At 43.9% G+C, this 9574-nt stretch overlaps 1 protein-coding gene across 4 annotated transcripts in view; it reads left to right on the top strand.

The window, feature by feature from the left end:
• The first annotated feature begins 6514 nt into the window (after positions 1–6514).
• Positions 6515–9574, top strand: part of ralyl (RALY RNA binding protein like) — a 101745-nt gene continuing 98685 nt past the window's right edge. For 2 of the 4 annotated variants that reach the window (XM_030349503.1, XM_030349506.1), the window contains exon 1: positions 6515–7707. The gene's annotated coding sequence lies outside the window, so the exon portion shown is untranslated. The remainder of the gene's footprint in view (positions 7708–9574) is intronic. The other 2 variants (XM_030349504.1, XM_030349505.1) reach the window with 2 other exon arrangements.

Genomic DNA, 9574 nt, shown 5'->3' with positions numbered 1-9574 from the left:
AAATGTTTTTTTTTCCCAGATGAAAGGTCCATTTAACGAGGGCCACTAATAAGAACGGGTATCTGCATATGTACCACATTAGTTTCCCTCCTTTGCTGCCGTGGTTGATAAGGAGTGGGACGGAGTGTTGTTCACCGGCGGTTCCTGGTCTTATCGTGGTGTCACAGTGTTACACTCTTCCCCTGGCTGGGCCACACAGGGTTTGGCACAATTAATCCACCGCTGGAGCAATTCTTCTCTGTCCTCACGCCGAGATTAACCACCAGCCTAAACGCTTTCTCAGATGGCAGCCATGCAACCACAGCAGTGTGGGCATGTGTCATTCTGTCACCTGTGTGTGTGTGTTTGTGTGTATATACATTTCTGTTTTTGACGGCATGTGCGCGTGTGTGTGTGTGTGTGTGTGTGTGTGTGTGTGTGTGTGTGTGTGTGTGTGTGTGTGTGTGTGTGTGTGAATTTTGTGTGTGTGTTTTTTGTGTGTGTCTGTGTGTTAGAATTTGGAGAAACTATTGGTAAATTATGATTTAGATAATAGGTGATATTAATTAATTCTAACTTTTAGTTACTCTTGTATTAACTAATAGTTGATATTAAAACATCTGAACTATTAGTGATTAGTGAACATCATGAATCACATATCAACAAGCACTTCCTATGATGTATGGTAATAGGGGGTTGGATGATGAATTAATGGATAGATGGAGAGAGGGAAGTTGGAGGATAGGTGGACGGATGGTTGAATGGGTGGAGGATGGATGGGCAGTTGGATGGGTTGATGGAGGGCAAATGGGTGGGGGGGTGGATGGATGGATTGGTGGATGGATTACAGATGGATGGATGGATGAATGACAGATGGATGGATGGATGAATGACAGATGGATAGATGGATGAGTGGATGAATAGATTGATGAAGGACAGATGGATGGATGGATGGATGGATGAATGAATGACAGATGGATGAGTGGATGAATGACAGATGGATAGATCAATAGCTGGATGGAGTTATGGACACATAAACAGACAACCCAGACAGACACAGATACGACAGACAACCCAGACAGAACTCTGTATGTTTGAAACACGCAAACAGATGGAGCCAACACTCACACGCACCATTAAAAACACACACATGCACACACACAAACACACACATGCACACATGCACACACCCAGCGACACCGAAATAAAGCGTTCTGGGAAATCAATGAATGAATTAATTATGTTTATTTAATCTCCATAAAAGTGCTAGAAATTTATCAGAATGTTTATTTAGCGGGTAATACCCCCGTCAGTTTCCTGTTCTGGGATTAGCGCCGGTTTGAAGAGGAAGCCAAAACTAACATCCGCGGCTAACACTAAGGTACACACATTTAGGCCTCCACGCCACGTTTGCTTTCCGTAAAATTCCCAATCTTTAAAATTGAAGGAGAGTGAGCCCGGATCTCCAACCACAGAACAAGACACGTAATCTCTAATAATCTCTTAATTCATAATCCATAATCCCCTCGGCCTGGACAGGTAAATACAGAAAAGCGTGTTATGCATGACAAGATGGAAATCACAGATCAACAACATCGAGCTGATTACCACCAAGCTGCCATAGGCCCTTTGTTGTGTTTTTCAGTTGCAACATTAGGTGATAGTCGGCCTCTTCATTCCAAAATCCTTATTTTCAGATGGCTGACATCCTCAAGGTCAACCATTCGCTTCTATTGCTTAGAAAGAGGCTGATTTTACTGAGCTCATTAAACTGGCAATGTAAGGAATGTGCTTTTAAATACAAAAGCGATAGTTGTGAATATAGTGACTCGTGACCATCGACAGATATCCTTGCAAAAATTAGACCAAGGCTTTCTGCAAGGGATTTTTGAAGTGGTTAAAACATGAAAACAAATGATAATGAACCAATAGATTTGTGCAACATTGGTTTGCCTCTTTCTCACACACATGCAAGGACACGCATACAAAAACAAATCTGTATACAGAATCACAAGCCCATACACACACACACACACTTATACACACACACAAAAACACACAAACAAACTCAAACACATATACACATGCAGACAGACATGTGTACACACTCTCACACAAACTTATTATATAAATGCACACACACACACACACACACACACACACACACACACACACACACACACACACACACACACACACACACACACGTAAACATGTAGACACACACAGGTGCACAAACACATACACACACACACACACACACACACACACACACACACTGATGACTGCACTTGCTCTTCCCAACCCCAGCTCGCTGGTATGCTAAAGGTGACCAAGGAACAACGAACCATAAGAAAGACATTCAGGTTTGAAGCTCATTGAATGGAAGTCCCATATTAAAGCGACCCAGTGCCGTAACTAGCAGCAAATCCTTTCTACAGTCGTGTGCGCAGGCTGGCTTCACTCCCCGCCATAAAACACTAGTGCAGAGTCCATGACAAAATGGTAATTAAATAGTACAAATCCACACATTGCCGGAACGACTGAATTAATCTGGTCCATATTGTGTGGAAAGCACCGGAAAGCTCTGGTTTCGTTTGCCAGACGGGGAAGAGTGCTGCAACCAGGTTTTGGCGGGGGGAGTGATTTGAACGAATCCCGTTTTAACCCCCAACAAGAAGATATCACAGCAACACACGCCTCTTTCCAGAAGTTTCCATGGCGAGTGTAACCGAGCACAACGTATCGGTTTCTCCCCAGAAGGATCACTTAGCCAAATATAAAAATGGAGGCCGGATGGAGAGATGGAGAGATGGCTTGATAGAGTGATGCAAAGGGGAGGCAAGATGTATTTGCAGATTTTTCTTTCGAAAAAAAACCAGAAAAAGAATAACAACAACAAAGGGACGAAAATACTAGAATAACAGAATTATTGGAGGAGATGGCAAAAAGGAAGATGAAGGAGGGATAAAGAATATTCCAGCAGCTTTAGTTTCCACCATGTCGCTATGAGCAGAGCTATGATGAATAAAAGGCTGTTCAGTCAATCAGATCATAAATAATTCAAACAAAGTTATTGACGGCCCAAACACCAACCCCCCCAGCCCCCTCCCTCCCTGGGCGCAGAAAACAAATATATGGAAGGTTTGCCCATGAAATGGACTCCATAATATGGTCTGGCTAGTTGCTAGTTTGTTAACAACTCATTGCCAAAGTGTAGCAAGCTATACTAGTGCTTTTTAATGAAGGTTTTTAGAAAGAGGCAGACACTAGCTCATCAAGGCTAACGTTAATTTCGTCTAACAAGAACCTAAAACCTGTTCCAATACTATCCAAAACCAGCCAGTTCTGGGATAAAAACCATAGCAGCCAAAAAAACACTAACTGATAAAGTATAACATCACTATTACAATTCTTCATTTGGAAGAGGCTTGAGTCCCAAGCGACTTCCAGTGAATTCAGATACATGCCGTTCAGGAGCAGGTCGGGGTTAGAGGTCCTCTCGCACTAGGATGCGAGGGTTTGGCTGCAGACTCTGGGGGTCGAGCCCAGAGCCTTCAGTGCCTAACCGATACACTCTCCTGTACATGTGTTGGTTATTGGTTGGGGTTAATAGTCAGGTGATGATACCACAACCGTTCGCTCTCCCTGTATTGAAGCCCAAGTGTTTTTGTGCCGAAGTGTTCTTGTGCGCGTGTGTGTGTGTGTGTGTGTGTGTGTGTGTGTGTGTGTGTGTGTGTGTGTGTGTGTGTGTGTGTGTGTGTGTGTGTGTGTGTGTGTGTGTGTGTGTATGTGTGTGTGTGTGTTCATTTAAATATTTATTGAGGGCGTTTCCTGGCGACCTTGGTGCTGTCTTTATAGCCGCTGACAAAGACCAGGAGCCCATCCCGTCAATCTCCATAAACATGCCTGAACCTACACCTCCACTCACACACACAAAAACACATCTACCTCCATACACACACACATACAAACACAAACCTACCTCTGTGCATATACACGCACGCACTCACACACACACACACACACACACGCCTCCCTCCACGCATATATATATATATATATACACCCATTCACACACACCTACCTCCACACACACACACACCTCTACCAGGCACATATACGGTTTACTCAGACACACACACCTACCTCCACACATACACACACAAACACACACTTCCCTGCACATGCTAACAAACGCAAACACGCCGCCATTCCCTCTCACACACACCGACACACACTCACTAGTACTCACTCACGCAGTCTCTCATTTTCGTACACATACACTAAAACAAACTCATACACAAACACACACACACACAAACCATGATGGAGGGGATTTGTCCGCCACGGCTCTAGGTTGCGTGGCAGTGACACTGGAGGCAGTGTGATTCCTTTGCAGTCACCAGAATCCCCCACCGAAGGATGGAACAATGTGGGGGGGGGGCACATGGGGTTAAACACAGTGCTTGTCAACACCTCGGGTCTGATGATACAAAAGTTATCAATTTACATTCAGTCATTCGGCAGAATCTTCCACCCAAAACGATGTACAAGCGAGGCTGAGAACAGTCAAAGGACACAATGCTGCAAAGAAAAAAAAAAAAACATTAATTTCTTTCTTCCCTCTTAGCTTCAAGTCCTCTGGTCCCCAGGTCGCTGAGGACACTGGGTATCGAACCCGGGACTCTTTGGGAGCGGGCTGCCCTAGCCGATATACCGTTGAGCTTTCTGTTTACCTTGAGCTACAGCAGCCCGATGCCGGACTCCTGTGTCACCACGGCGACGCGATGAACCCAGGTCAAGACCAACCTACCAGCCGCCGGTTATTACAGTCTGGCATCCCCCCCCCTCCCCCGCCCCCCTCATCCCCCGACGAGGTCTTCCAGGGTGGCAGGCATGTGAGTCCCGACCTGTTCTGACAGGACACCGGATGGCGTGCGCGCGGGGGGTGAGTGGGGCTAGACCGCACTCGTGATCGGCCCTCAAAGTCGGATCAATTACCCGTAGCGACGCAATCTCTGTTCTTCAGAGATTGTGAGACGATCAGAGAGAGGGATGGATGTGTGTGTGTGGGTATTTGTGTGTGTGTTTGTTTGTGTGTTTGTGTGTAAGTGTGAGTATAAGTGTGTGAGTTTGTGTTTCTGAGTGTATGTGTGTGTGTGTGTGTGTGTGCGTGTGTATGTGCCTGTGTGTGTGCTTGTGTGCGTTAGTGGGTGTGTGCGTGCATGTGTGTGCGTTGTGGGTATATTTGTGTGTGCTTTGTGGGTATATTTGTGTGTGTTTGTGTGTGGGTGTGTTTGCGTGATTGTGCGTCTCTATGTGTCTGTGGTTGTTCGTGTGTGTGCGTGCGTGTGGGCGTATGTGTGTCTATGTATGTGTGTGTGTGTGTGTGTGTATGTGTGTGCGTGCGTGCGTGTTAGGATGGGATGTGAAAGGAAAATGGAATTACACATGGCTTGAGGTGCAGCAGCGAGGCTGGCTCACGGCTGCTGATGAACACACACTGACAGTTGTCTCAAATACTGTGAGTTGTTTGCTCCTCAGACCGAACAATATCTGTCAGTCCAAAGACAGACAGACGGACACATGAATATTTTCTGAGGCTGGTCTTGGGAAACAAACACCAGGAAAACTGATAACAAGTGGGCTTTGTATGACTTTGAGGCTTTGGAAGTATACAGCCTACATTTCCCTTACATGAACCCAATATACATACATACATACATACATACATACATACATACATACATACATACATACATACATACATATATATATATATATACATATATATATATATACATATATATATATATATATACATATATATACATATATATATATATACATATATATATATATATACATATATATATATATATATATATATATATATATATATATATATACACATATATATATATATATATATATATATATATATATATATATATATATATATATATACACATATATATATATATATATATATATATATATATATATATATATATATATATATATATATATATATATATATATATATATATATATATTCGCGCAGACAACGCGATATTGCCTTTATTCTGGCAATATTATTCAGAGAACTGCCCTATACGGCAGAACCACGTCGCTATCCGCGGTGCTGAAACTGTCTGCCTGAACTGAACGCCACCAGCGTTGGTCTGAGCCGCGGAAGCCACCAGATTAGTTCAATGCAGCCATTCACGGTTCATGTTCTCTCTCTCTCCAACGTCACGAAGCAACCGCTTTCCAACAAACTAAAACTGTCTACACTCTTTTAGACAGTACACTCTTTTATTTTTCGGTCGCGGTAATAAACAGGGAGGGGGGGGGTGTCCGGGGGGGGGGGGGGGCGGTGGAGGACTGCTACGCAAAAGAGGCACCACGTTGGTTTGTGTGTGTGTGTGTGTGTGTGTGTGTGTGTGTGTGTGTGTGTGTGTGTGTGTGTGTGTGTGTGTGTGTGTGTGTGTGTGTGTGTGTGTGTGTGTGTGTGTGTGTGTTCGATGTTTTGGAGGAGAACGGAAAGAACGAGGAGAAAAAGGTTGAGAATCGCGCAGATGTTACGTTGTTGGTGACACCGCGAATGAGCTCAGCACACATCAACATCTTGGAGGAGAGAAGGGGAGAGAGAATGTGAGGCAAAAAGGCAGGAGCGGTTGAGTCAGTGAGTGTAGGATGATAAGGACTACCTCTCGGACCGGTGCGGAGCGGAGAGCATTCGGCGTCAGCTGTTGTGCGGTTCATTGCTGGGAGTCGCTGGGAATCATCGGTCACATGACAGAAGTGGAGGGAGAGATCTAGAGGAGAAAGCACAGCGTTTCGCCTTTTCACCGCCATACTGTCTGTTTTGAGCCATAATCACATTTTTATTGCAACATTTTACTCCCGGTTCGGTGAGTACCTTTCAATGGCTTTTTGTAAGCATTTTTTTTGTCTTTTTAATTGCTACCCTTTTTTTTATTTTTCCTCCTTTCGCTGGTGTTTGACGTGAGAATTGAAGTGGTGGTGGTTTTGAGCGATTTTTCCATCCAGGCTTCAAGTTTTTAGCATGCAGTGATTCTGGTCGCAGGGTGAACGGGTGCGTTAGAGGCTCCGAGAGCACACACAGGAGAGAGAGCAAAAATAAAGCATTGACTTGCTTGCGGTTTTGGTTTCGGGGTCTGAACCCCGAGACAGGTTTTGGTCAGTATATAATATTTTTATTTTTATTTTTTCTAAAAAACATGGTGGTTTTGGAACATTTTTATTTTTTGTTTCTGTCGACTTTTGCTGTTGCTATATGCCTTTGCTTTGCATTTTGCGATGTTGTTTGATGGCCGTGGAGTTTTGTGGCTTCGGTGTGTCGGCTCGACCCCCCCGGTTTGCTTTCACCTTGTTCCCTCTTTGATCCGCTCGGGTCCTCCTTTTTAAACCTGCTGGCGTCCTCACGTCCGAACGTCTTATCGCGATACTTTTCTTGCAGCTGTAAGCGCACAGGTTTGTTTGTATTTTTTGTTTGTTTTCTTTTAATTTTTTTCCTACCCCCCTTTCGTTATACTTTTGCTGATAGCCGTATCGAATATTTTTGGATGTCGCTCTTTTTTTTTTTTTTTGACTAGATGGTGCTGGGTGGACGCGGGGAGTTTTGATTCTTGGGAGAGTTTCAATGCGTTTTTGTTTTCTGTACCCGCAAGGCGATGAACAGACACTCTTCTTTCGCAGGTATATAATAAGATGTGATGCACGGTTTACAGTACTATCTATCTATCTATCGATCTATCTATATATAGGCTATATATATCTATAACTGCATTCACAATAAAGAATAAGGTGACGATGTACACATTGTGGCTGCCGTGTTCATTGATAAAGCTCGGCAAATGGTAGCAGGTGTAGGCTGATCCTAATCCTTAGGTTTTTTCTTTATCAATGTTACATCGAGGTTATGCAGTCTATACTCAAGCTGAATGCATCACCAATATAAGTCGACTATCCGTTCAGAACAGTGTACAACCCCCTCACCCAAACAGAGTGTGTTTTCTACACCCTCTGGAGAGCCCTGGCTGAGGCAGTCCCGCGTCTTCAGGACCGGATGTTTAGTAAGTCGTTACTCGGGTCCTTCGAAATGTAATCGCGTTGCGATCCCAGATGTCGTGCGCGATAAACTCTGTCCGAAGTCGATCCCGCTTCTCACTGTGCGCCCAAAACGCAACGCAGTGGCAGCTACAGGCTAGGCTACTTTGGCAAATTGTCACCGTTGAAAGAAGGATGTGTGAGATGGGGGGGGGGGGGGGGGGGGGGGGGGGAGGGGGGTGCAAGTGAGCGGTCAGGGATATAGCTTTCCTAATCATGGTGTAGTCTGTCACGGGTGGCAGATTTCTGGGGCTCTAAAGTAGCCTTTTAGTGGAGGGGACCTAAATCGGCTTTCACAGAGATTAGAGTGAGGCCCGGATTCATAAATACTCAGGGATTTATATGTATAGAAAAATAGAGACTTTGCAGTGGATGAAAGCATAGATTGAGCCACTGGTCTAAAAGATAGTTTAATCTTTCAAAGGGCAAGAATAACTAAAGGATCATGGACGTTGTGTAAAATAAGACTGTGGCGGAAAAAGAAAACCTGCTACCAACTCAGCACAAAAAATGCAGCTTGGCTAAATGTAAATGTTGGCTCAGATAGACAGGGGAAAATAACAGTGTCATGTACATTTACATTTATACTTCTATCTATTTCTTTCTCTATTTTTCAAAATGTGGCTCTGGTAGCCTTTGGTAGCAATGTTTACCTCATCCTGGGTAAGCACAGTGAGTTAAAACAACTACACGGCGTATCTTTGATCGATAGACATTGAGGACTCTTGTGCCCATGCCTTAACAGATCACCACAGCACACATCAGACCAGGAACTCATCCATTCAGTCTATTGCCATAACAACAGTTAACATGTGAATGAACACATTGTAAAGCATTTGTATGCGGTAACCCTACGTGGGCACCATATAGCGAAAGCAGAGTCTTTTGTTTAATGTGTTCAAATCCTAGCCATAAGGTTCTTAATCCGATCCCCAATGTAGACAGTCTACCAGTAGGCATCCCTCAGCAAAACTTCCTACGCCCTTCCTGCTCCTCAATGACATGCATCTGAACTCCCTGGAACTCACTTCGGATAATAGCGACTGCTAAATGACTAAACAGTGCAAATAATAAGGATAAAATAGGTAAAGACCCATACTACACTCATTATACTAAAGCATTAATAGACTGATATTATTCCAAATGCTAATCCTGCTACTTAATCTGCATCAAATGCACCCCAAACGCTGACTATGTTTCCCTGAACCCGCTGTGTGGCATTGAAGCTCCATCGGGGTGCTGTATGAATGGAGATATGGGGTTTATAATCACGTTTGATTACTGCGTCTCTCTATTTTAAGACGTGTTATTGTAGTTATGGCAGCCGGCTGGTTTGATTCGAGGCTCAAAAGGAGAGATGTCTCGCACATTTTATACCATGTGCTCTTGTGTAGTTACTAGGCTTAAATCAAACCATAATATTCACTGGGAGGTAATGCTCCGGAGTTTTCTGAAG

This window comes from Gadus morhua, chromosome 23 (genome assembly GCF_902167405.1).
Source record: "Gadus morhua chromosome 23, gadMor3.0, whole genome shotgun sequence".
Taxonomy (NCBI): domain Eukaryota; kingdom Metazoa; phylum Chordata; class Actinopteri; order Gadiformes; family Gadidae; genus Gadus; species Gadus morhua.
The sequence above is the reverse complement of the archived record's forward strand: the minus strand, read 5'-3'. Positions and strand labels throughout refer to the sequence as shown.